General features: G+C 44.2%; 1 long non-coding RNA gene across 1 annotated transcript in view; it reads right to left on the bottom strand.

Moving 5' to 3' along the window:
• The window catches only part of LOC136792637 (uncharacterized), a 216,772-nt gene extending 196,053 nt beyond the window's left edge, over positions 1-20,719 (bottom strand). The window contains exons 1-2 of the long non-coding RNA XR_010836710.1: positions 20,304-20,719; positions 19,932-20,215 (exon numbers count right to left, since the gene is read on the bottom strand). This is a non-coding gene — a long non-coding RNA (uncharacterized lncRNA). The remainder of the gene's footprint in view (positions 1-19,931; positions 20,216-20,303) is intronic.
• Positions 20,720-27,221: the final 6,502 nt, after the last annotated feature.

Below are 27,221 nucleotides of genomic sequence, written 5' to 3'. Positions count from 1 at the left end.
AGAGACACCTCGGGAGAGGCTATTAAAATGTCTGATAATTTTTAATGCGTTTGCTTCTACATTTTCTTTCCGACAGTCTACTAAGTAGAGCACATCTGCCATGAAACATCAGCAGATAATGACTTCATTAAATATTAAATACTGTTTTCTGCCTTCGTAACTAAACCCTCAAATGGTGAAAGCGTCCAGGAGGGCAACCAAACTCATTCTGAGCTGCAAAGGGCTCCTTGCAAAAGTCAGCCCGTTGCTGTGCTACTGGTCCCCTGTGAGTAGCGACCCACTGGCTGCTTGTCCAGTTTGAATTGTTACAACAGCATCTCTAATACTGGTTTTCGTGGAAGCTTGAGACAACGTATTTGTGGATTAGAAACAATCTTCGAGGCTTGTAAAATTTGCCCAACAGTCAATAATAATTCAAAACGAGAGACAAAGAAAGATATGTCATAAGCCTTACATTCCTTTTTCCCAAATCCATTCCTTTGCTTTGATGTACATAATGGAAGTACAAGATTTTAACCTATTTGACGTTCACTTTGGAATTTTCCCCTTCTATAATTTTTAAATTCCCTTGAAAACTCTCAGCGACCATTGGTTTTCCTCTTAGTACCATCTGCTGGTCTGGATATTCTGACTGGGTTCTGGTTTGTAAGCTTCAATACACTGAAGAAAACTTAGAACAGATTTTTAAAGCAATGAAAAAAATCTTCACTCAGATTTTGTTAAACGATTTTTACTTCACACACACCTGATATTTGTCATATTTCCATTTTACTTAACCCCCAAAGCAATAATTACCATGACTCCCAGTCATTCATATGTCTATTCATATCTGTTATATTACTTTGTATTGTATGTTATTATAATGTATTAAGGCTGACAGGCTGACTTTTTATTTCCCTTGATAGTTATGAAATTTTGGAAAGTTAACATTAATGTTTAATTATGTAATCTCCAAGAAGCAAGTTTCAAATCTACAGGATAAAAAATTTGATTATTTGGACATTTCATATGTGGTTTAGGTGAACTCTCCGCAACCTCAGAAAATAATATTTACATTTATTCCAAACACTATTAAACAGGTGGATTTTGAACTGGTGAGTCTTGTTTTGAAGTATTTAGTTATATAGATACTTACAACTTGTATCTGTGTATTAGTCATATCTAGTTATCAGCAATTTTTTCTCGTGGTTGTCTGTAGTCTACGATTGAGGCCTTCCAATATCCCAAATATTCATGTCTTTTAGTACTGTATTGTTTCAAATAGACTTCTACCCACGATTTGAAATCCAGGTGGCTTTCCAACCAAGGGCATTTCTCTACCCCTGCACTTGCGTCCAACGCTGAAAGACACCTGGTGGTTTGCTGGCTGCCGTCTGTCAGCGCTGCCCTCTCTAATCCCTCATCTCCTTCCTTCATTACATTTGGTTGAACTGGCAGAAGCTCAGGTTCTGGCTGGCAGTGAAGTCTCTCCATCAATAGTGAAGATCTCCTTTGAAATAAACACCTCACTCATGAATTGCCTTCTTTCAGTCTCGACTGTAGCAATATTGTCGTTTGGCTTATCATCATCCTCTGCTACCCAGGAAACAGAGCAGCAGCACCTACTGACCTCTCTGGCTTCTGGGACTGGATTGAGATACACTTTGCATCTATGTCTTCCAAATAATCTGTCTTTGTTGGTACCCAATGATCTTGCTTTATGCTTCCAGGAGCTTGATATTTGGAATATTCACAGTGATAGCACCCAGATTCCTGCTGTTCCTTGTGCCTGGAGCACAGATCAATTTTACTTAAGATTTCTGTCCCAAAGGGACTATTATCATAGTCTTTATAGAGATCTGAACAAATCTTTCTATAGCCATGGAATATAGGAAAAGTTATTTAATGCTAATCGAAAAGTAAACAAGCATCATTTAATAAGAATATTAAAGCATGATGAAAATCTATATGTAGACAAACTAAAATTAAGCATAAATTAAAAACACAATGTTTTTAGAAGTGCTTTCCCTAAGCCAAGATTTCTCAACCCCGACACTATTGAAATTTTGGGCCAAATCATTCTGTTCTGGGGTATCCTGTGCATTGTGGGATGTTTAGCAGCATCCCTGGCCTCTACTCACTGGATGCCAGGAATACTTCTGTCCTCTATGTGTGACAATCAAGAATATCTCTAGGGGACGGCTTAAAGATGGCGGAAGAGTAAGACGCGGAGATCTCCTTCCTCCTCACAGAGACATCAGAAATACATCTACACGTGGAACTTCTCCTATAGAACACCCACCGAACGCTGGCAGAAGACCTCAGACCTCCAAAAAGGCAAGAAACTCCCCACATATCTGGGTAGGGCAAAAGAAAAAAGAATAAACAGGGACAAAAGAATAGGGACGGGACCTACGCCAGTGGGAGGGAGCCGTGAAGGAGGAAAGACTCCCACACACTAGAGGCCCCTTCGCGGGCGCAGACTGCGGGCGCCGGAGGGGGAAGCTCCGGAGCCGCGGAGGACAGCTCAGCCACAGGCGTGCGGAGGGCAAAGCGGAGAGATTCCCGCAGAGGATCGGTGCCGACGGCACTCACCAGCCCGAGAGGCTTGTCTGCTCGCCCGCCTGGGCGGGCGGGGCCGGGAGCTGAGGCTCGGGCTTCATTCGGATCCCAGGGAAAGGTCTGGAGTTGGCAGAGTGAAAACAGCCTGAAGGTGTTAGTGCGCCACGGCTGGCCGGGAGGGACTCCGGGAGAAGTCTGGAGCTGCCGAAGAGGCAAGAGACCTTTTCCTCCCTCTTCGCTGCCTGGGCGCGAGGAGAGGGGATTAAGTGCGCCGCTTAAAGGAGCCCCAGAAGCGGGCGCGGAGCTGCGGAAGAGACAAGAGACTTTTTCTTGCCTCTTTGCTTCCTCGGGTGTGAGGTGAGGGGATTAAGAGCACCGCGTAGGAACTCCAGAAACGGGCGTGAGCCGCGGCTGTCGGCACGGACAGTAGAGACGGGTGTCGGACGCTAAGGTTGCTGCTGCCACCACCAAGAGGCCTGTGTGTGAGCACAGGTCACTCTCCACACCGGCCCTCCCGGGAGCCCGTGCAGTCCGCCACTGCCGGGGTCCCGGGATCCAGGGACAGCTTCCCCGGGAGAACGCACGGCGCGCCTTGGGCCTGTGCAGCGTCACGTCGGCCTCTGCCACCGCGGACTCGCCTCGCCCCCGTGCCACTCCCTCCCCCCAGCCTGAGTGAGCTGGAGCCCCCGAATCAACTGCCCCTTTAACATCATCCTGTCTGAGCGAAGGGCAGTCGCCCTCGGACAACCTACACGCAGAGGCAGGACCAAGTCCAAAGCTGAACCCCAGGAGCTGTGCGAACAGAGAGGAGAGGGGGAGGTCTCTCCCAGCAGCCTCAGAAGCGGCGGATTAAAGCTCCACAATCAACTTGAAGTGCCCTGCATCTATGGAAAACCTGAATAGACAACGAATCATCCCAAGTTGAGGAGGTGGACTTTGGGAGCAAGATATACTATTATTTTCCCCTTTTTTTTCTTTTTGTGGGTGTGTATGTGTGTGCTGCTGTGTGAGATTTTGTCTGTATAGCTTTGCTTTCACCATTTGTCCTAGGGTTAGACCGACCCATTTTTCTGTTTTTTTTTTTTTTTAAAGGAATTTTTTCTTCTTAATAATTATTTTTTATTTTAATAACTATACTTTTTACTACTCTGTCTTCTCCCTTTCTTTCTTCCTTTCTTCCTTCCTTTCTTCCCTCCTTCCCTCCTTTCTTCCTTCCGCCCTTTTTTCCTCCCTTCCTCTCTTCCTTCCTCCCTTTCTTCCTCTGCACCTTCCTTCCTTCCTTTCTTGCTTCCTTCCTTCCTTTCTTCCTTCCTTTCTTCCTTCCTTCCCTCCCTCCCTCCTTCCTTCCTTTTCTTTCCTTTCTATTTATTCTACCTTTTATTTTGAGCCGTGTGGATTAAAGGTTCTTGGCGCCCCAGCCAGGCACCAGGGCGGTGTCCCTGAGGTGGGAGAACCAACCTCAAGACACTAGTCCACAAGAGACCTCCCAGCTCCACATAATATCAGACGGCAAAAATCTCCCAGAGATCTCCATCTTAACACCAAGACCCAGCTTCACTCAAGGACCAGCAAAGAACAGTGCTGGACACCCTATCCCCAACAAAGAGCAAGACAGGTCTACAGCCCCATCCATTAGCAGAGAGGCTGCCTAAAATCATAATAAGGTTACCAACATCCCCAAACACACCACCAGACGAGGACCTGCCCACCAGAAAGACAAGATCCAGCCTCATCCACCAGAACAGAGGCACTAGTCCCCCCAACCAGGGAATCTACTCAACCCACTGAACCAACCTTAGCCACTGGGGACAGCCACCAAAAACAACAGGAACTACGAACCTGCAGCGTGCAAAAAGGAGACCCCAAACACAGTAAGATAAGCGAAACGAGAAGACAGAAAAACACACAACAGATGAAGGAGCAAGATAAAAACACACCAGACCTAACAGATGAAGAGGTAATAGCCAATCTACCTGAAAGAGAATTTAGAATAATGATGGTGAAGATGATGCAAAATCTTGGAAACAGAATAGACAATTTGCAAGAAACAGTTAACAGGGACCTAGAAGAAATAAAGAGGAAGCAAGAAACGATGAGCAACACAATAAATGAAATGAAAAACACTCTAGATGGGATCAATAGCAGAATAACTGAGGCAGAAGGACGGATAAGTGACCTGGAAGATAAAATAGTAGAAATAACTACTGCAGAGCAGAAGAAAGAAAAAAGAATGAAAAGAACTGAGGACAGTCTCAGAGACCTCTGGGACAGCATTAAACACACCAACATTCGAATTATAGGGGTCCCAGAAGAAGAAGAGAAAAAGAAAGAGACTGAGAAAATATTTGAAGAGATTATAGTTGAAAACTTCCCTAATATAGGAAAGGAAATAGTCAATCAAGTCCAGGAAGCACAGAGAGTTCCATACAGGATAAACCCAAAGAGAAACACGCCAAGACACATAATAATCAAACTGTCAAAAATTAAATACAAAGAAAACATATTAAAAGCAGCAAGGGAAAAACAACAAATAACACACAAGGGAATCCCCATAAGGTTAACATCTGATCTTTCAGCAGAAACTCTACAAGCCAGAAGGGAGTGGCAGGACATATTTAAAGTGATGAAGGAAAAAAACCTACAACCAAGATTACTCGACCCAGCAAGGATCTCATTCAGATTGCATGGAGAAATTAAAACCTTTACAGACAAGCAAAAGCTGAGAGAGTTCAGCACCACCAAACCAGCTCTACAACAAATCCTAAAGGAACTTCTCTAGGCAAGAAACACAAGAGAAGGAAAAGACCTACAAGAAAAACCCAAAACAATTAAGTAAATGGTAATAGGAACATACATATCGATAATTACCTTAAATGTAAATGGATTAAATGCTCCCACCAAAAGACACAGACTGGCTGAATGGATACAAAAACAAGACCCATATATATGCTGTCTACAAGAGACCCACTTCAGACCTAGGGACACATACAGACTGAAAGTGAGGGGATGGAAAAAGATATTCCATGCAAATGGAAATCAGAAGAAAGCTGGAGTAGCAATTCTCATATCAGACAAAATAGACTTTAAAATAAAGACTATTACAAGAGACAAAGAAGGACACTACATAATGATCAAGGGATCGATCCATGAAGAAGATATAACAATTGTAAATATTTATGCACCCAACATAGGAGCACCTCAATACATAAGGCAAATACTAACAGCCTTAAAAGGGGAAATCGACAGTAACACAATTATAATGGGGGACTTTAACACCCCACTTTCACCAATGGACAGATCATCCAAAATGAAAATAAATAAGGAAACACAAGCTTTAAATGATACATTACACAAGATGGACTTAATTGATATTTATAGGACATTCCATCCAAAAACAACAGAATACACATTTTTCTCAAGTGCTCATGGAACATTCTCCAGGATTGATCATATATTGGGTCACAAATCTAGCCTTGGCAAATTTAAGAAAATTGAAATCGTATCAAGTATCTTTTCCGACCACAACGCTATGAGACTAGATATCAATTACAGGAAAAGATCTGTAAAAAATACAAACACATGGAGGCTAAACAATACACTACTTAATAACGAAGTGATCACTGAAGAAATCAAAGAGGAAATAAAAAAATACTTAGAAACAAATGACAATGGAGACACAACGACCCAAAACCTATGGGATACAGCAAAAGCAGTTCTAAGAGGCAAGTTTATAGCAATACAATCATACCTTAAGAAACAGGAAACATCTCGAATAAACAACCTAACTTTACACTTAAAGCAATTAGAGAAAGAAGAACAAAAAAACCCCAAATTTAGCAGAAGGAAAGAAATCATAAAGATCAGATCAGAAATAAATGAAAAAGAAGTGAAGGAAACAATAGCAAAGATCAATAAAACTAAAAGCTGGTTCTTTGAGAAGATAAATAAAATTGATAAACCATTAGCCAGACTCATCAAGAATAAAAGGGAGAAGACTCAAATCAATAGAATTAGAAATGAAAAAGGAGATGTAACAACTGACACTTCAGAAATACAAAAGATTATTAGAGATTACTACAAGCAACTGTATGCCAATAAAATGGACAACCTGGAAGAAATGGACAAATTCTTAGAAATGCACAACCTGCCGAGACTGAACCAGGAAGAAAGAGAAAATATGAACAGACCAATCACAAGCACTGAAATTGAAACTGTGATTAAAAATCTTCCAGCAAACAAAAGCCCAGGACCAGATGGCTTCACAGGCGAATTCTATCAAACATTTAGAGAAGAGCTAACACCTATCCTTCTCAAACTCTTCCAAAAGATAGCAGAGGGAGGAACACTCCCAAACTCATTCTATGAGGCCAACATCACCCTGATACCAAAACCAGACAAAGACGTCACAAAGAAAGAAAACTACAGGCCAACATCACTGATGAACATAGATGTAAAAATCCTCAACAAAATATTAGCAAACAGAATCCAACAGCACATTAAAAGGATCATACACCATGATCAAGTGGGGTTTATCCCAGGAATGCAAGGATTCTTCAATATACGCAAATCAATCAACGTGATACACCATATCAACAAACTGAAGGAGAAAAACCATATGATCATCTCAATAGATGCAGAGAAAGCTTTTGACAAAATTCAACACTCATTTATGATAAAAACCTTGCAGAAAGTAGGCATACAGGGAACTTTCCTCAACATAATAAAGGCCATATATGACAAACCCACAGCTAGCATCGTTCTCAATGGTGAAAAACTGAAACCATTTCCACTAAGATCAGGAACAAGACAAGGTTGCCCACTCTCACCACTCTTATTCAACATAGTTTTGGAAGTCCTAACCACAGCAATCAGAGAAGAAAAAGAAATAAAAGGAATCCAAATAGGAAAAGAAGAAGTAAAGCTGTCACTGTTTGCAGATGACATGATACTATACATAGAGAATCCTAAGGATGCTACCAGAAAACTACTAGAGCTAATCAATTAATTTGGTAAAGTAGCAGGATACAAAATTAATGCACAGAAATCTCTGGCATTCTTACACACTAATGATGAAAAATCTGAGAGTGAAATTAAGAAAACATTCCCATTTACCATTGCAACAAAAACAATAAAATATCTAGGAATAAACCTACCTAAGGAGACAAAAGACTTGTATGCAGAAAACTATAAGACACTGATGAAAGAAATTAAAGATGATACAAATAGGTGGAGAAATATACCATGTTCTTGGATTTGAAGAATCAACATTGTGAAAATGACTATACTACCCAAAGCAATCTACCGATTCAATGCAATCCCTATCAAATTACCACTGGCATTTTTTACAGAACTAGAACAAAACATTTCACAATTTGTATGGAAAAACAAAAGACCCCGAATAGCCAAAGCAATCTTGAGAACGAGAAATGGAGCTGGAGGAATCAGGCTCCCTGACTTCAGCCTATACTACAAGGCTACAGTAATCAAGACAGTATGGTACTGGCACAAAAACCGACATATAGATCAATGGAACAGGATAGAGAGCCCAGAGATAAACCCACACACATATGGTCACCTTATCTTTGATAAAGGAGGGAAGGATATACAGTGGAGAAAAGACAGCCTCTTCCATAAGTGGTGCTGGGAAAACTGGACAGCTACATGTAAAAGTATGAAATTAGAACAATCCCTAACACCACACACAAAAATAAACTCAAAATGGGTTAAAGACCTAAATGTAAGGCCAGACACTATCAAACTCTTAGAGGAAAACATAGGCAGAACACTCTATGACATAAATCACAGCAAGATCCTTTTTGATCCATCTCCTAGAGAAATGGAAATAAAAACAAAAATAAACAAATGGGATCTAATGAAACTTAAAAGCTTTTGCACAGCAAAGGATACCATAAACAAGACCAAAAGACAACCCTCAGAATGGGAGAAAATATTTGCAAATGAAGCAACTGACAAAGGATTAATTTCCAAAATTTATAAGCAACTCATGCAGCTCAATAACAAAAAAACAAACAACCCAATCCAAAAATGGGCAGAAGAACTAAATAGACATTTCTCCAAAGAAGATATACAGATTGCCAACAAACACATGAAAGAATGCTCAACCTCATTAATCATTAGAGAAATGCAAATCAAAACTACAATGAGATATCATCTCACACCGGTCAGATTGGCCATCATCAAAAACTCTAGAAACAATAAATGCTGGAGAGGGTGTGGAGAAAAGGGAACCCTCTTGCACTGCTGGTGGGAATGTAAATTGATACAGCCGCTATGGAGAACAGTATGGAGGTTCCTTAAAAAACTACAAATAGACCTACCATACGACCCAGCAATCCCACTACTGGGCATATACCCTGAGAAAACCATAATTCAGAAAGACTCATGTACCAAAATGTTCATTGCAGCTCTATTTACAATAGCCAGGACATGGAAGCACCCTAAGTGTCCATCAACAGATGAATGGATAAAGAAGATGTGGCACATATATACAATGGAATATTACTCAGCCATAAAAAGAAATGAAACTGTTATTTATAATGAGGTGGATGGACCTGGAGTCTGTCATACAGAGTGAAGTAAGTCAGAAGGAGAAAAACAAATACCGTATGCTAACACATATATATGGACTCTAAGGGAAAAAAATGTCATGAAGAGATTAGTGGTAGGACGGGAATAAAACACAGACTTACTCGAGCATGGACTTGAGGATATGGGGAGGGGGAAGGGTGGGCTGTGACGAAGTGAGAGAGTGGCAGGGACATATATACACTATCAAATGTAAATTAGATAGCTAGTGGGAAGCTGCTGCATAGCACAGGGAGATCACCTCTGTGCTTTGTGACCACCTAGAGGGGTGGGATAGGGAGGGTGGGAGAGAGGGTGATGCAAGAGGGAAGAGATATGGGAACATATGTATATGTATAACTGATTCAGTTAGTTGTAAAGGAAAAACTAACACACTATTGTAAAACAATTATACTCCAATAAAGATGTTAAAAAAAAAAAAAAAGAATATCTCTAGACGTTGCCATGTGTCTCTTGGGGGCAGATCTGCCCCCCTGTTGAGAATCATAGTCATTACATATGAATATTAATGAACGAAAACAGTAAGATACAAGTTATTATCCAGAATCCAGGTGGGTATACTTAGGTTGCAAACATCACTGTAAGAAAAATGTCAAAGGAATTCAAACATGACACAAAAAACATGGAACTGAAAACTGGAGGGGAATATGAAAATATTTCTTCCAGCAATGGAGCACTGCGATAGAACTCATGATCACAGACTCCAGACATTCTCCCAGCAAAGCCTGGGGCCTGCACATAGGACTCATTAGTCAAATATTCTAACAGAGATGTTCCCAAGTACATAGTTCTTACTTTATAGGAAACCAGGAACTGGTGGAAACTTGTCCTGGGTCACTGCTAGTAGCTGCTTCCAGAACCACTGATCTATTGGGCAGATTCTGAGTGATAAAAGGTCTCCAGTTAGCTATGTTGTCAGGTTCTCGGACATGAGCCTTCTGAAGGTACCCTCATTGAGCGTCAATCTATACATTTCCTGGAAGCAGAGGCCCGAAGGCTCAAAGTATCCAGGAAGTATCCATCAAATTAGACCATATGACAGCTCTTTTGCAGTCTTCAGCCTGATTCTGTTTAAGCATGAGGGTTATAAATCCTTTAATTCTGAGGAAACTTTTCTAATGGGTGTGTTAATACACACAATGGTACTCTATTATAACAAGCTTTCCTTGCTTCATGGCATTGGATATGCCATGAGCTAAATCATGCCCCTGAAATACAAAGACCTATACAACAACAATCTAATGAAACATGGTTAGTTCTGAAACAGAAGTTTAAGTCCATCCCAAAACTTAGAGAAATTACATTTTATACAGCTATCCAAGCTATATCTTATCCACCACTTAAAATAATGCCTGATTCTGAAATTGTGGTCTAATGGAACCAATCATGCCCATCCTGGTGGGTAGAGACCACATCTTACAGCAGTTAAAAACATGGGTAGGGCTTCCCTGGTGGCGCAGTGGTTGAGAGTCTGCCTGCCGATGCAGGGGACACGGGTTTGTGCCCTGGTACGGGAAGATCCCACATGCCACGGAGGGGCTGGGCCCGTGCATCCAGAGCCTGTGCTCCGCAACGGGAGAGGCCACAACAGTGAGAGGCCCACTTACCACAAAAAACAAACAAACAAACATGGGCAACTACAATTTGCTAAACCTCAGTTTCTACATCTATAAACTGGGGGAAAATAAGCATTCCTGTGTCTCTGAGGTTTGTTTTGAGGATTAAAGGAGACACTAGATATGAAATAAATGGTTCTGAATCTGGCAAGTGGCAAGAACTCAATAGCTCTTAGCTGCTAGCACTTTACTATATAATTACATAGTAACGATTATTGTTACAGGAGCTCCCAGGTGAGAAGGATGTTCTGTTCTATTACAATAGGATTTTCTTAAATGTAAACCTTGGGAAATCCACACGTAAGAAGTTAGCTTTCCCAGAAGTAACCCAAGAAATTCTAAATGCTTGATAGAAGAGATTGGGAAACTCTAGTTGGGATAAAAGTCAGGGCAATTACGTAAAGAAATGTAACTTAAAAGAAAACGAATCAATATATTATATCCTAGCTTAAAAGACCAACAGACATCCAAAGTTATCTTGGAATACAAAAAAAAAAAAAAAAAGAGAGAGAGGGAGGCCATACAGCAAGGGTTTCCATTTCTTTCTGTGACCTGGGGTCAAAGTGCCCTAACCAGCAGACAGGCCATTTCAACCCCCCTCTGGCAGGCAGACAGTGGGGACCATCGCGGCTCTACGACGACCGAGTTGCTGAGCTCTGCAGCTGCCCTGACCCCGCCTGCCAAGCCACCTTCTGAGAAGCAGCTGCCCTCCCGCGGGGAGGACCTGCAGGTCACAACCAGCATGGGTGTGGTCCACCGGAGGTGACTGTGAATGCCTGCTCTGAGGGTTGGGGAAGTATGTGAGAGTGTGGGAAACGCCCGAAGGACGAGAGGGACATACAAAGCTCAGGGATGGGCCTCCGTAGACGTATTCTGCCTCTGCAGAGGGTAACCGAGTCTGAACCATCTCTATGTTCATGACCTTGAAGTCTCTTCAATGCCTAGATACTTTTTTCTTTGCCGCTTCCTTAGAGGACCTCCTGGGTTAGTCTAACTTTACTGATAACGATACTCATTCACTAATTGAGTGAGGAGTTCAGACTTCGGAACACACTTGGCCCTCTCCCTTAAATAAGGAGACACTCAGGAACCAATTGTTGGAAATGTGTAAATCGGCATGTAAACTCAATGAATTCCGGGAGAACTCTGAGAAACCCTGTGTAAAAACAGGAGCGAGGAGAGACCCGCTGTGTTAGCTCCACAGAAGGGGTGGCTTCAACAGCAGGAATTTCCTCACAGTCTGGAGGTGAGAAGTCCAAGATCAAGGTGCCGGCAGCACTGGCTTGTTCTGAGGCCTCTCTCCTTGCTTGTAGTCAGCCATCTTCTCCCTGTGTCTTCACATGTTCTTCCGTCTGTACATATACAGGTCTGTGTTCAAATTGTGTCCTTTTATAAGGACACCAGTCATATTGGATTAAGGCCCACCTTAAACACCTCATTTTACCTTAATTACCTCTTTTAAGGCCTTTTCCCCAAATACAGTTACTTTTGAGGTACTGGGGGTTGGGACTTCAACATAGGTATTATGTGGGAACACGATTCAGCCCCTAGCCCCAGACCACCCCTTCATGAGCTTTTCATGACCACGAGTGGCCCGCGTCACTTGATCCTAATTCCAAGGGCTCTGACCAGGGGGCAAGACTTCCCCCACCTGCAACTCATTCCCACAGGTCTTCCCTGAGGGCTGGGTGGGGGGGTAGTGTATCACGTTACTGTTACTGCAGTAACAATTTGCCACGGAGTTATTAGCTTAGAACGACCCCAACTCCTGATCTTAACGGTTCTGCACTCAGAAGTCTGACGTTCAGTCTCACCGAGCTAACCCCAAGGTGCTGGCCTGGCTGCATTCCATCTGGAGCTCAAGGGGGGAGTCCAAGCCTCACCTCTTCCAGCCTCTCCTGGCTGGTGGTACCCTTGCTCCATCCTCCCTTCCTCCTTGTCCCACTTTGAAGGACCCCTGTGATTACACTGGGTTTTCTGGGATAATCCAGCATAATCTCCCTTTCTTATCTATTGTCAACTGACTGGCAACTTTAATTCCACCCGCCACCTTAATTCCCCTTTTCCATGTAATCTAACATATTTGCAGCTTCTGGGAATTAGGATTCAGACATCCATCTTTGGGGGGCCATTATCCTGCCTGCCACAAAGAGCATATCAAAGGCAGGGGCAGCATGAGAGATCTGAGAGCCATCCCCCGACAGCATGAAACGCTCCCCCAAGTGCAAGGCACGGGCCCACCAGAGGCGATGGGAGGGCAAATACCTTGGAGGTATCTGAGGCCTCCACAGAGTGTAAGGCTGTGCTGGGCGGCAGGGCGGCAGAGCCCTCCAGTGGTCTAGAAAGCGTGTGGAGGGGGCAGGACTAGAGAACAAAACCTCCCCAAGGATCCAGAGCAGCCAGCAGCTAGGACAGAAAGCAGAGAAAAGTCTCCCACGGTCCAGAAAGCTGGTGGTTCAGTTGTCAAGCAAAAGAGCTCCCCGGCATGTCACCAGTGCTTGTTTCTCAGGCCCTTTAGTAAGACAAGTGATGATCCTGCTTTAGAGCATTTGAAATTGGTGATGAACTGAACCAAAGTGAAGCTGCCACAAGGCTGAGACCAGCTCAACCAACGATCAGACCGAGTCAGCCCGTCCCCTCACACCAGCAGCCTGACCAAGAAGGGACATGTCTTTATGTGGAGTAAATGCTATTTACTTTCATTTCTACCATTCTTTTACAAAAAAAGTATTCAAATAAAAAGCCATACTAGGGCTTCCCTGGTGGCGCAGTGGTTGAGAGTCCCCCTGCCGATGCAGGGGACACGGGTTCGTGCCCCGGTCGGGGAGGATCCCACGTGCCGCGGAGCGGCTGGGCCCGTGAGCCATGGCCGCTGAGCCTGCGCGTCCAGAGCCTGTGCTCCGCAACGGGAGAGGCCACAGCAGTGAGAGGCCCGCGTACCGCAAAAAAAAAAAAAAAAAAAAAAAAAAAAAAGCCATACTATAAGACACACCAAAGGGACAAGAAAATGTGACCTATGGTCAAAAATAGATAAGAGTCATAGGAAGCAGACCCAGATGGCTTCATTGCATGGGCATGACCAGACAGGGACTTTAAAAATAACTCTGATAAAGAAGCCACAGGATAAAGACACAAAGAACGGCACACAAATACTGAACTCCATTTAGTAAATTTGTTTCTCAAAATGTCAGCGATTCTGCAACTACTTTATATGTGTCCTGGGGTTGATAAGGAGAGACAAGTTTCTCACCGTCAGAGAAAAAAGTTACAAATTAGGAAGGGAGGAAGGCGAGAATGACCCTGAGGTGTTGGATGGGAACTGGAGACATGGGTATGAACGTGTGTGGGTGTATCTGGCAGACAGAGGTGGAAATTCAGAGATGGGTCAGTATCCATACACGTATTTCCAAACTCCACCCACTGAGAGCACCTGGAGGCGAGGGCACCACAGCAGCAGTGAGCACGCTCAGGTCTTGGTTTTTAAATTCCATTCTCCAAGGGAAGGAATCAGGGCTCCTTGCAAAACAGACTGATTGTAGTTACGGGGCGGGGCAAGTACAAGATGAAACTAGAGCATCTTGTAGAAAGAAGTATCAGAAGAGGATGGGACATGGCAAAAGGCAGAGGCACCAACGTGAACAAGCGGCTGACAGTCGAGGCTGGGACAATTCGAATGACAAAATTAATGACGGTGGTGTTAGATTATAAACCACAGAATAAATATTCATGAGTCCATACTGACACGGCAGGTAACTGAATAAATAAATGGGGGGAAAGAAATAGCTTTCTTATGGAATTCTAATGAATGAACGTAGAAGCGGTAACAGAAACAAAAATTATCCTTCGACACAACAGTTAGAATTGTTGCAGGCAAGGCCCACCGATGGTTGCTAAAGTCAGTAAACAAAGTTTGAGGTGAAGCAGGATATTCACTTAGTCTCAATGTCTCTCCCCAAGAGGTTTATTAACTACAAAGAAAAAAATGATAACTTCACAGTGGAGAAACCCAGAAGACATCACCTTTACCAAGTGATCAAGGGTAGTATCACTAGCAATGTAAGACACAGCAACATGATGTGCCCCTGTTATAATACGCTGGGATAAGTGCATCACTTCTGCAGTGTCTGCTAAAAATGCATAAACTCAGTCTAATGAGAAAACATCCAACAAACCCAAATCGAGAGATAATCTACAAAAACCAGTACCTTCAAAAGTGTCAAGGTTATAAAAGACAAAGACTGAGGAACTGTCACTGACTGGGGAGATTCAGGTGATCTGACAATTAAATACAAGGTGGGACCCTAGACTGGATCCTGGAACAGAAAAAGGACATCGCTGGAAAGGTCTGGTGATGTCCAAACAAGGTCTGTAGTTTACTTGACAATAATGTACAACTACGAATTTCTTAGTTTTGGTGATTGGACTCTGGTTATGCACGATGTGAACATCAGACGAAGCAGTGTGAAGGGAATGCGGGCTCCCTCCGTACCGTCCTTTCAACTTCTCTGTGAATCTCAAATGATTCCAAGGTAACATTTAAAAGAAAAGAAAAAGATGCCACAAAATCTAGTGGGAAAGACTGACAACATGCCTGAAGAGAAGGAGACTTTCCACAAAGACATAGAAACTATTTTAAAAAAACAAAAAAAGAACCTAATGGAAATGTCAGAACCAAAGATACTGATACCTGGGTCTCACACAGCAGAAATCCTGATTTGACTGTCGGGAGGCAGGGTGCAGGCAGTCAGAGGGGTTTGTGTGTATGTATGTAATTTCCCAGGTAATTCTAATTACAGCCGAGGTTCGAACAACTGGGCTAACCTAGTCAAATTAGTACTAAACTACGAGCAAACTATATACAGTGTGTCGAGGTCCCCAAGACACATCTAGTAACTCATCGCCACGGCTCACATTTTACTGCACACATGGGAGGGGACTGTGTTAGCTGTTTCGCATACATCTTTTGAGTATCTTCGTTCTACAGCTGAGAGAATTTGAGGCTTAGAGAGTTTTTACCCCAAGAGCTAATTTACCCCAACATCACACAGCCAGGAAATAGTCAGCTGTCAACGAAACCCAGTTCAGCTCTGACACATCCTGTTCTGAATCTTGTCTTTCTTTTCACTGAAATTGGAGATAAATGATAGCTCTCCTTCTCTTTACCCACAGAACATGTTCTAGCGTAAACGATTATGCCTCCAAAAGGACCTTGAAAGAAATGATGTAAATTCTATTTTTTCCATTGTAATCACCTATGTAGGTAGTTTTAACAAAAAGAAGGCAAGTATAAATCAAGTATAAATGGGGCATTTGAAAAATCACCTTTAGGGGTTTCCTTAATCTCTTTTCCACATTATAATAGCATATGAAAATATCACTTCCCCAAATTCCTGTCAATTGGCCTATTTGCCTTTATTTTTTAAAAAAGACAAACAGGCTTTTGCTTTTCATATAATGGGTTAGCCAAGAAGTTCATTCAGTTTTTTCTGTAAGATGCTATGAAAAACCTGAACAAACTTTCTGGCCAACCCAATGTTTCCGACTGCTTCCCCTTTTGGCCCCTCTGATCCTTGGACCATGTGAAGTTGTTCTAAGTGGTTACAGTCTGCACAATCCAAAGCTGCTGACAATTCACCAAACTGTTAGAAAGCACATCCCTCCACAGCCTCTGCTAGTTCTAGCTTAATGAACATGAAGGTCAATTTTATTACCAGCATTCCTACATGTGTTTCAGCCACTGGACACCAGAAGGGGAAGGAAAAGGCCCCTCCGCTCTGTTCAGGAACAAACCTTCCCATTGCACTAGGCCCTAGAGGGCAGCCTTGGGCTGTCACTGGAAGCCCGGAGCCGGCCAGCCTGGGCCATCCAGCCGGAGCTGTCCCGGAGCAGCCTGGGTCCCCCCTCCCTTCGGGTGGAACCATCTCTCACAGCAAGCCAGAGCTGTGGCAAAGTTTCTGCTGCTTGAAGCAAAGACGCTGATTTAGAATTTTAAATAAAAGATAGCCTTAATGAAATAAAGAGTCTAAGTTTCTAGAACAGGAATCAGCAACAATTTTGTGAAAGCCCAGAGAGTAAATATCTTAGGCTTTTTGGGCCCTGGGGTGTGTCTCAATGACTCAGCCCACTTAGAAATGCACAAGGACCCTTAGACAATGTGTAAACAAATCGGCATGGCTATGTGCCAATAAAACTTTATTTACAAAAACAGGGGGCAGGTTGGATCCGGTTTGCTGGCTGTAGTTAAGCAACACCTGTTCTAGAACATTAGCAGAATATGCTATATGTGTTTTTCCCTCTAATTTAAGATACCCAGGAACTGTAAACTCCTTTGTTCATACTGTACCTTATTCCTACCTAGAGCACAAGCACAGTCCCCATACTCAAGTGCTAGAATTTATAGATGTGAAGCGCAAGAGATTGGTTTATATATTTAACTTCCTCTACGCTGGATACCAGTGCTAATCATTCTTAAATGTAGAAAGCAGATAGAGCCTGTGTGTGTCCATCAATAGCACACGAACCATCTTAGTTGGCACCTGCCACATTCTACACAGACAATTGCTGGAATCCGACCAATTTTACAAAACGTATTAAGGTACAATGACCATAGAACTGTATCCTGATGCCTGTACATGATAATACATCTGGAAAAAAGCTAGGTTGTAGAATCAACAGCAGTTAGATGGTCCTGTAACACAGATATTCCTGGGAGACCAAAATTTTTTAAAAACCAGGTAAAATCTACACAAGACTTTAAGTTCATAGTAGTTTTTTCTTTCAAAATGCAATCTGAATTTCAAAATGTAGCTATGCTTATTCCGTGACTGATTTGCACAAAATGACTATGCCGTATAATGCTACTCGAATTTTAATAACAGGTCCTGAGGATTCTCCCTCTGCGTTGAAACGATGGCTAGTTGTATCAGACAGTAATTATGGCCAGTAGATGGCATCTAACAGCCAGAGCAAGATTTTAAACTTATACCTATTTTTCACATCAGACTTGCTGATTTATGAGGGCTCACCCTCTGATGTTATTTATACTGGATCTTTTTGATTTTGAGCTCTACTCACAGTTGAATTTTTAAATTCCCACCCAATAAATCTGGCTAAAGGGCTACAAGAGACAAAAAAAAAAATTTCCCTCTATTTGAACCTGATAGTTCTACTGCATTTCAGCATAATAAGCAGACGAAATGTTCTGAATTTTAAAAATAGACATAATTTAAAGACATGAAACACTGCACATAGGCATTTCAAACATACTTAGTTCTTTATGACTGAATAAAGCCCAGTTGCTAATTGCTGGACCAGGCCCAAAAGATACAACGAGTGTGACACTAAACACCCTCCAACGTGGATAAATTCCATGGGAGTCAATTGAGTTTAAAAGTTTCACAAATAATTAAATTACTGTGTAGGACAGACCAGAAGGAGAAAGCCAATAGATTCAATTCTGTTCCTTAGAGCTCAATTTGCTTTTCAGCCGACTGTATTTAGCTATCTGCAATTGCAACAAACTAAAATCATTAAAAACCCATCTATTTTCTTATGCAACCTCAAGAGAACTTCAAGTGGATTTTACCATACACAGATAATACTACTTTTTAAAAGGAAGCAGAATTTACAAGTCTGAACTCTTTTTATTCCCCTGAAGTGCATATCAAAGTCAGTATCTGAGCTTATAAATAATTTGGGGCAAAGAATAAACAGAATATTTCTTAGGATACATTTTCTAGGTTGTGACCCACGTATTTTGGTGTTGGGAGTCTGAATTAGATTGATTGTATAAATAAAATAGCATTCTTGGAAATGGGAAGGACAGAGGTCTGTGGGGAGAAAAGAATAATCTAATCAGAGACTTGTTTCTTACTTTAATCACGAGCCATAAAAACAGCCAAATCCCATGTCATGCTGCAGGAAAGGTTACATCAGCACTTCATACAATATTTATAGTGTAAAAGAAGCCGTGCAGTCTGACTCCGATATGACATTAATCTTCCTGCTCTCTCAAACTTTATCCAATGCCCCTACCCACCACATACCCACCCCTCCCTTCAGCTAGGTGCGTTCCCTGGTGCCATTCTGATCATGCAGATGACTGCCTGTAGAATATGGATGTAACAAGAACTCTAGACCACAGAACAAATATAGAATCACATTGGGTCCTAGGGAAGATGTATTTTAAATGCCTTTTAAGTAGGGGGACGAATCGTCCCAGTTTGCCCCAGACTGAGGGGTTTCCCAGATGTTGAACTTTGTGTCAAGACCAGTCAAATCCTGGACAAACCTGGACTAGCTGGTGACCCTGTTGTTAAGAGGCTATTACTTTAGGACATGAAGGCTTCATTCAAAAATATTTATTACACTCTAGCCATATAAGAAATCATCATGGGCAAGACATGACACGGGGCTCTACTGCTTGAAGCTGCTGCTACTTAGACAAGGCTCAGGATGTCATTCCCAGGAGATCCAAGAGCTTTTCTGTGATGCCAGTCTTCCTCCCTAATCAAAACTGCTTGTAGGTTTAGGGAGGGTGGGACAGGGCTTTAGAACGCGAATAATACAAGGAATTCAATAGCTGTTTGGAAAAGCATCTCGAGTTATACATCCTACTGCCACCCTTTTTCTCTGGTACTGCCGATTCTGTAATGCTCATTGAAAACTCATTTATACTCCAAAGAATAAATCAAAACAGCTGAAAAAGGAGCTCAGTCATGAGGATTCAATCAACGTAATTATCATTCTTCTCCATGAAGCTGTTCTGGAGGCTTGAGGACCGTCAGGTGGGATTTGAAGCCTTTGCTGCCTGTGACATCTGTGCTAGTTTCACCAACAGCTCCCTCCAGAATTGGGGGTAAACAAGGGATTTAAAAAGTTACCAAAATGGGGTGCAGGGCTGCTCATCACTTTTATTTCGACCATCTAGACAATATGACCCATCAATTGAACGGCCAAAGTTATTATACACTGAAAAGTCAAAGCTAGCATAGTTTCATTTTAGTGCAGTGCCACATAAAATTACTTTGTTATAACACATCCTGATTGACGCATCCTCACCTATACCTTTGGAAAAAGCAGAGGATTTCCCCCTTAGCCCGGCTGACATGCTGGGAATCCCATTTCTGCATTCTCGTCCCCCCACCTCACCTTTCATCCGTCACTCACCATCAACACCCATTCAGGAACTTCTGACTTGAGCCTCGTTGCTTCTCGGCAACTTCTTCTGATGGTAGCTTCTTCAAGCAGCTCTGTTTTTCCACAGACACTGGATTTGTGGGAAAGCCTGGCCTGCTCTGCCGTGTGCACGCTTGTGCAGGGTCCCTGCTGAGAGTGGTGGCAGATGCGCGTAGGCAGCAGTGACACGGCGCCCAGAAACAGGTCCTGCAGCTTATGCATATGTGAGTGATGGGGTCCAGAGAACGTGCCTCTAGGTTCCAATACCTACAACTCTATCAAAAAGACCAGTGTTTTAACAAAATAGAAAGAAAAAGGTACAACAGAAAGTTTTTACGAAAAAACGCCTCCCTCCTAACTCACCTGAAGTTTCTACCGGCAGCTGGTCAATGATGGCTTCTTAAAAAGCTTAAGTAGCTTAAGAAAATATACTATCCTGGAAAGGTAATGTGAGCAGCAACTTATTACATGTAGTTATTCCAGAGTTCAAGAGAAAGGTAGAACAGATAGATACATCTTGACTTCAGTCCATATCAGTAGGTATTTTAAAACGGTCGCAGGTAACTGCCTGACAGGCGACTGGCGACAAAGATAACAGATGATCCACCTGACAAGCTTATCAACGGCCATTTGCCTTATCAAGGTCCTTTTAACTGTCGCTGCACAAAGCTCGCTCCTCCTCCGAGCTGCACGGAGCCTAAAAATGAGATGTTTGCCGGAGTTGTTTTCCAGGAACTTGGATCAGCGGCGCCTAACTTGGAGCTAAGCTGGCTAAGACTGGATAGGACCACCCACCCTCCAACTGGGCATGCGCGAGTGCCCCATGACATTTGACCTCAGAAGACGGAGGACGGTTTCTGAATGGGCAAGAGGCCTGTGGCTGAGCTGCGCCTGCGCAGAACGAGGATGCCGCACCTGTTTCCCATCATCCTTTCCCAGTCCCCATTATCCCTGCGCCTGTGACGCCAGCTTATCCCGTAAATGCCCGCTGGAGGCCCCGGCTTCTGGGAGGTGGATTTCAGACTTTCTTTTCCCCTGTCTGCACTCGGCTGGCTTGTGCATCAAGCCCTCTCTGCTGCAAACCTTGGAGGTTGAGTGTTTGGCTCACTGGGCGTCGGGGCAAAAAGAACCTGGTTTGGGTAGCAGAGTGACAGCCGGTCCGGACTTCAAACAAACTCAGTATCTATCTGAATCTGTTTAGCCAGGTCCTCGGAGAGCGAGGGAAGTGTTTGAAAATGGCTAAATATTACAAGGCTTTTTTTTTTTTTTTTTTTTTTTTTTTTTTGTGGTACGCGGGCCTCTCACTGTTGTGGCCTCTCCCATTGCGGAGCGCAGGCTCCGGACGCGCAGGCCCAGTGGCCATGGCTCACGGGCCCAGCCGCTCTGCGGCACGTGGGATCCTCCCGGACCGGGGCACGAACCCGTGTCCCCTGCATCGGCAGGCGGATTCTCAACCACTGCGCCACCAGGGAAGCCCACAAGGCATTTTTAACGAAGACAAATTTTGTATAGACCTAGGTACCTGCAGAAAAAAAAAACTTGCAGCCTAGTAACTTTAAAAGCAACCTATCAGCTTTTTTTTTTTTTTTAATGAGGGAGGAAGTACTGTCATTCGCTTTTTCTTTAGGTTAAAGCATTTTATGAAAGATGTAGTGGAATGAGTAAGAATTCAGGCTCGAAAGTCAGCCTATCAGGGTTCAAGCCCTAGTTCAGCAGTTGCTTATAATTTAGTTTGTAAGTTAAAGATACAGGTGGTTTCTACAATGAGGGTGGTTTGGATATGAGTCTGTGTGTGCCTACAATTACGCTTGGCACAGAGCAAATTCTTTTAGTACTCGTCACCATTAAAATCACTTCTCTGAATCTGGGTGAGGGTTCTTGCTAAGACAACCGGAGAAAGGAATTTTCCTTATTCTGGAGGAAGGGAAAATGAAGCAGCAGCAACTGCTAACTATTAGCTGTCCTGAGTGGGAAAGGCTTCAGTAAACGAATGCTTGTCATGAGCTGTATTTTTTGCTTCAGTGACAACGAATCTTAGATTTCTGGGATCATTTTAGTTAACATTCTTTTCCTCTATTGCTACAAGCTCTGGAATATCTCAAATTCTTAAGTTAGGGCGTCTAAACTGTATCTTCTAGACAGTCTTTTCGGTCTTTTCGTGCAAGGGAAATACAAAATCCCTGTAAATCCTCCTGTTCTGATTCTATGTTAAGACCATGACCATCTTAGCTCACTTCCTATTTGCACCTGCCTGGTCCCTGGCCACCTCCTTCTGGGTCACACAGTTCAGCTCTTACTGGTTGAGACAGCTGTGCTCATGGATCACTTCTGAATTCTTTGGAAGGTAATCTATTTCTTGCCCTGAGGCTGCAGAGAATGCTGAACCTTTGTCAAGAAATTTAGAGGACTAAAGCTAACCTCTGAGAACATTCACAAGGGCAAAGGCATTATTTCAAATGAGACTACAATGTGTTCTTAAGGAATATATACTGGTCTTTATTCAAGACACGGCTCAAATGTCACTTACTTTGTTATCTTTTTTCAATTTCCTCAGTCGTGGGTGTTTGGTCTCTATCTGAAGTGGACAGGACTCCACCAGCACTTTCCTTATGGCATCTGTCCTGTTGTAACTTATCTTCCTACAAGTCTAACCCCCTTTTTGCCACACCCCTCATTCCCTGCAATTTATGCCTCCTCCAGCATAAGGACTTCTCTTAATGGTCTCAGCAGCTCATGTAGTACGTGGCCTAGAGCAGGTGTCCCCTGAAGGCTTGTAAAATAGAGACCCCATAAGGTGTCAACCTCAGTGCTCAGAGGGACCACGAGTCCTAGGCCTTTGCAATCAGGGCCCACGTGCAGGTCTTTCCATGAGAGCAGAAGTGAAGGCTGTTGCTTCCAGTTAACACTTAGAATGTATGAGGTCACAGCACCTTGGCAAGCACTCCACCCAGGGACCCCACCCTCGGTTTTTGAGCAATGATGAGGAGTGGAACTCTCTATCCCTCGCCTGGGAGGTGATTGAACAATAAGCCTTTGTGGTTTAAGCCACTGAGATTTGAGGGGTTTTGTTACCACAGCCTATCCTGACTAATACATCATGGATGTCACATTTTCATTTCGTTAGATCAGACATCAGATGGGAAGCATTATGGCATCATAGGAAAAGCACTAGATCAGGAGTCAGATCTGTGTGTGCCTGCACATGCACTTGTTTTGTTTTTTTTTGCGGTACGCGGGCCTCTCACTGTTGTGGCCTCTCCCGTTGCGGAGCACAGGCTCCGGACGCGCAGGCTCAGCGGCCATGGCTCACGGGCCCAGCCGCCATGTGGGATCCTCCCGGACCGGCGCACGAACCCGCATCCTCTGCATCAGCAGGCGGACTCTCAACCACTGCGCCACCAGGGAAGCCCACTGCACTTATATTTTAATCATTGATAAACTCAGGGAGTTTTCTCCCTTGGGGGTGAAACTAGGGAATTGAGCTAAAATGATTCAAAGGTCCACATGCCATGATCCCATGGATTCAAAGAAACAAAAACTACTTTTTGGGTCAGATGCTCAAATTTCAGAGATTACTGTTGCATGGGCTATAGATCAGAAAAGGTCACTGATCACTACAAACCCAGAGAGGAATCTCGTGTATGTTATAGCCAAGTGTCTGATAGCCCCTTAGCAAGAACACTTTTGTCCACAATCCACTTTCAGAAGAAAACGGTTTCTAGTCAATTCTATCTGCCTGTCTGAACTATCTGGTGGTTGAAGACAGATAACGTCTGCCACGTCCAACCTCCTAAGTAAACATAGCATTGGAGAAACAGAGCATCTAAGGGGTTCCTACGGTTGGCCTGCAAAGTGCAAACCATCACAAGGGACCTACCAGCTCTTGAAGAATGAGGTTGCGGGTTTAACTTGCCGAGCAGGTCTCACTTGGCAGCCTGGCATTCAGGCTGGTAGCTTTGAAGTGATGCAGGCGAACCTGTGAGCTCACAGCTGATGGAGGCCCATTAAATGCAATCAACCTCTGCCACATTTTCTGGGTATTTCAAGGGGATTACACCGGGGGGGGGGTAGCCAAGATTAGGACCCCTCCTTCACTAGGGATGTGCTCACAATAGGGTTTCTCCGTAAAGGGGCCAGGAACTCTCTCTCTAATGACCTCTCTCTCTAATTCATGGGAGTGATGCTCACCACCCGGGAAGGATGCCCAGGTTCCCAGCTGCTGCAGTGGACCTTGGCTCGTTCTTTAGAGACAGCAGTGCAAAAGCAACAGAGAAATCCTCTCCTTGCCTCGTGTAGAAATGGCCTGTTGTCATACTGAAAGTCATACTAATCCTGGAGCTGATTCCCGGGACTCCTATCCTGGGCTGCTCACCCGACTCATCTAAGGACCCAACCTCAGGGCTGGATGGAGTTGGCCTGGATGGGGCCTGGGCCTCTGATTTGCTCGACAGTAAACTAGAACAACTCCTTTGGTTTCCCTGCTCCGAGTTAGCATGAGGGTTGGCTATAAATAAGCCGGGGGCTGTCAGCACTGAAGCTCTGCTGTTTTTTGTTTTTTGTTTTTTGTTTTTAAAGAAGATGTTGGGGGTAGGAGTTTTATTAATTAATTTATTTATTTTTGCTGTGTTGGGTCTTCGTTTCTGGGCGAGGGCTTTCTCCAGTCGTGGCAAGCGGGGGCCGCTCTTCATCGCGGTGTGCGGGCCTCTCACTATCGTGGCCTCTCGTTGCGGAGCCAAGGCTCCAGACGCGCAGGCTCAGTAGTTGCGGCTCACGGGCCCAGATGCTCCGCGGAATGTGGGATCCTCCCAGACCAGGGCTTGAACCCGTGTCCCCTGCATTGGCAGGCGGACTCTCAACCAGTGCGCCACCAGGGAAGCCCTAGCTCTGCTGTTTTTAAAGGCGGCACCTTGGGGCGCAGTTTTTACACTCTAAGCCTCAGGGCACAGGCTTCGGCAGAGACAGTAGCCGCTCTGAGCACGGGGCAGCAGTCCCCGGGAGGCCCAGGAGCTCGGGTCCCGGGGCCTTGAAGTCTTCCTGGGCGCCGAGGAACGCAGCCATGGGCCCCCCGCACAGCCCACATCTTCTGTCTGACGTCTTCAACAAGCTCTGGGGAACGTGTGAGATGACCAGGTCATCATCTGGTTGCATAAGAAATTGGTTTTCAGTCTGTTACTCCCTTGCAATTTCAAAAAGGCTTTCCATGTAATTCCATTACTGGGAGGAAATCCCTTGGATAGTGGGGTTTGCATCTGGGCCTCTTAATCACCGGCCCATGTTGGGGCCTAGAGGAAAACTAGAGCTATCTGCCAAAGGTCTGGAACCAGTCCCCAAACTCTGGCCACCTCCACCCTGGGCACAATCTCATCACTCAGCACTTTCCCAGGGAGGCTGGAGTGTGGCTCTCGTCCCCAGCTGAAATGTGTTGATATCAGCATCAAGTATGTGCAATGGGCATGTGCGTGGGCCGTTGAGCCCTTATTCAAACTTAATCTTCACAACAGGGAGATCTGTGTTTTTCCACTGTCCAAATGATGAGTCCAAAGTACCAAGCAGAGCTCTAACTTACCTCTGAGGGGTGCTTTCATGCCACCCAACAGCTGCTTCCTGGGGCATCAGTAACACAAACCTACCCTGAATTCACCGAGAGGCAAAAAACCACTTCCCGCTCTGCAGGGCAAGCGGTTACTTAGGGAGAACAAATACGCCCTTCCAGATTCCCCTGGTGAGCCATAAACCCAAGCATGGCTTAACGTGTTCACTCAAAAATAGTAAGCAGTACTGGGAAGGTCAAGCTGGAGTCAGTGCACCTAGCTAGCCAAAGACCTGCTACTTTAGCTAAACTGTGCAGAGGCCCGTGAACAGCAGGCTTCACAGAAAGTGGCCCAAACCTGGAACTCTTCTGCCTTTTGCTTTCTCTGTGGGTGGAGGCTCTGTGGGACAGCAGGACCCAGAGTGGTTTCCGCGAGAAGAGGAAGGGGGGGTAGAGCACAGGGACCCACGTCAGCAGCATCTCCGATAATACTTCTGCAGAACACCGGGCAAACTTCTCCCTGTACGGGTACGTTTTCATTTTCGGGGCACGACCACTGAAAATACTTAAGCAGAGCTGTTTCAGATCATTCTTTAAGGATCAGATCGTAGATGAACCAAGATTGATGTGACACAAATGGCCGTTCGACATCAGGGTGTCAGCTTCCCGCCCCGCAGCCCTGCCCAGCGTCCACTGTCCTTCCCCAGATGCCCTCACAGACACCACTCAGCTGAGAAAGCGGTCCAGCACATCATGTCATATTAAGAAGTTTTCCTCGTGAAAGTCCTTCTACTTTAGTTTTGCTCTGCCCCACACCCAAAGAGCCCAGGTGAAAGACACATACAAAAGGAGAAGCATTAGGTATCTGAAGGCCACCAGGTTGTCCCTCCTTCCTGGGAGACAAAGAAAACAGAGGTTCAATAGGCACCAGGGACCTAGAAAGGAGAGTGCATCCTTAAAAAGATGCATGAAAACACCCAGTCATAATATTGTGGACAATGTCCCCAAGATCAGCAAGCCCTCCTGCCAGCCCCACCAAGCTCCCTCAGCAGGATGGGAGCTGAACTGTCTTTGAAGAACAGACACACAGCATGCCACTATAAACACGGCACCATCCCCAAACGATGCCAGCTGCCACTTGCCTGTTACCGAAAGGATACACAAGTCATTAAAGGCCTGGAGAGAGACCAGAGTCCAGAATTTTCTAATCAGAACTAATCCCTCCAGGCATAGAGCATTTGATACATCAAAGGCTTAATATTTGATACATCAAAGGCCTTCCTAGTAATACTTTTGAGGAATCCAAAAAAAACTATGCTAATAAGTGTTTGAGCTCTGTAGTTTTAAATCGGAACTTTTTTCCTGGCTTGCGATAAACTTTTTATTACTTCATTTGCTTGAGGGAAGGTCTCCATATGTGCTGTGATTTCAGATGACCCAAGACCAGTTGTTCCCAAACACCTTCCCTGCCAGCTTATCACCCCTGCATGAGTGAATCTCTTAGGTTAAGGATTTGAGGGCCTCATTAAAATGCATGTTACCCCAGAGACATAACGGCTAGAACACAATCACTCATTATTAGGATAAACTCATTTGTCCAATTAGTTCGTCTCTCTCTTAGGTGGCATTGAAGGATTGGGACCCACAATAGATACCCTTTGATGGGGCTTGATTAGACGGCAGAGGTTCATTGCTTGGGTACTGGTCCCTGGGGTAAGGGGAAAACAGCCAAAGAGAAAGGAATAAAGGGC

The sequence above is a fragment of the Kogia breviceps genome, chromosome 15 (assembly GCF_026419965.1).
Source record: "Kogia breviceps isolate mKogBre1 chromosome 15, mKogBre1 haplotype 1, whole genome shotgun sequence".
Classification (NCBI taxonomy): Eukaryota; Metazoa; Chordata; class Mammalia; order Artiodactyla; family Physeteridae; genus Kogia; species Kogia breviceps.
The sequence above is the reverse complement of the archived record's forward strand: the minus strand, read 5'-3'. Positions and strand labels throughout refer to the sequence as shown.